Source organism: Vombatus ursinus, unplaced genomic scaffold (assembly GCF_900497805.2).
Source record: "Vombatus ursinus unplaced genomic scaffold, bare-nosed wombat genome assembly UNPS02015116.1, whole genome shotgun sequence".
NCBI classification, from domain to species: domain Eukaryota; kingdom Metazoa; phylum Chordata; class Mammalia; order Diprotodontia; family Vombatidae; genus Vombatus; species Vombatus ursinus.
This window is the reverse complement of record NW_020954894.1, coordinates 1-1,665: the sequence shown is the minus strand read 5'-3', so window position 1 is coordinate 1,665 and position 1,665 is coordinate 1.

Sequence of the window (1,665 nt, the reverse complement as noted above, 5' to 3'; positions counted from 1 at the left end):
TAGTAGTAGTAGTAGTAGTAGTAGTAGTAGTAGTAGTAGTAATAGTAGTAGTAGTAATTGGTTGCCAGGGGCTCTAACTGAAAGAGATTCAAGCAAATGTGTTTGGATATTGGATACAGTGTGCCACAGCAGAAAGAAACCTGAGTTTCAAGTTGTAAGACATGGGTTTATATTTCTCTCCTGCCACTTCATATCTGTAAGGCTTCAGAAAAGTCCCTTAACCTTTCTGGATTTCAGTTTCCCCCTCTATAGAATGAGGGAATTGGACTGCATGATCTTTAAGGTTTCTTTACATATTTTTTTTATTTAAGTAAATTTTTTTCAATCAACAAAAATCTACCTTACCTTCTTCTCCTCCCCTTCCAAGCAAAACAAATTTAGGTATTGGCCATGCTCAAAAAATATATGTATGTATGTATGTATATGCAATTATACACTCTACATCTTTTACCTATCAGGAAGTGGGTAACACGGTTCATTATTATTTCTCTAGAATTGTACTTGCTCATTACACCGTTAAGAGTTCTAAGTCTTTCAGAGATGTTTGTCTTTACAACATTGTTATCATTCTACAAACTATTCACCTGTCTCTGTTCACTTAACTCCACGTCGATTCATATAAGTCTTCCCAGGTTTCTCTCAAATCATCCCCTTCACCATTTCTTATAGCATTCCATCATATTTATATACCATAACTTGGTCAGTTATTTCCTGATGGCTGGGCCCCCCCTCCAATTACCATTATTCATCCTCAGAAAACAACCCAAATATTTTTGCACATCCTTAATTAGAATTTATTTTTCTTTGGACTTATCCCTAACTTAATTTACTCTTCCTCCAGTTCCCCCTTCCTTACTTTCTTTTCCCTCAAATTTCCCTTTTGATTGAATCTATTTATCTCAAACCACATGTGTATATGTGTCTGTATTCTTCCCTTCTTTGACCAGTTCAATGAGAGGGAGGTCAAGTGTCAATTGCTCCTCCAACCCCTTCTTCTTTGTATAGACTTTTTTCCTCATGCACCCCAATTATATTAATTTTCTCTAACCTTCTTTTCACTGCTTCCCAATAATATATTTTCTTCTTCTCTTTTTCCACTCTTCTTTTAAAATCAAGACATAACAGAATCATTCCCAGATCTTCTGTCTAGTTAGACTTCCTCTATGACCCCTGATGATAATAGCAACTACTGTGTTGCTATCTATTCCAACTCATTTATAAAAAGAATCACTACTATAACATACCCAACAAGTAGTGATCCAGGAGCTACTTGAAGACCTCCAAGGAGAAAGAACTCACCACTTCTTGAGGCAGCTCATTCCGATTTTAGACTACTGTAATTGTTAGGAAGTTTTCCTGACAGTAAGCCCAAATTTGCCTTTTTGCAAAATCTACCCATAGCACCTTGTTCTTAACCTTTGGAACCAAAGAGAACAACAAATATAATCACTTCTCCCCACGACAGCCTTTCAAGTAATTGAAGACAACTATCAGGACCCCACCCCACCCCACCAAGACTTCTTTTCTCCGCTTTCAATTATCCTAATTCCTTCAATTGTTCTTCATATGACATAGGCTCAAAGCTAGTCGCCTTCTTGTTTACCCCATTCTGGATACTTTCAAGCTTATCAGTGTCCCTCTTAAACCAAGGTAGCCACAACTAAA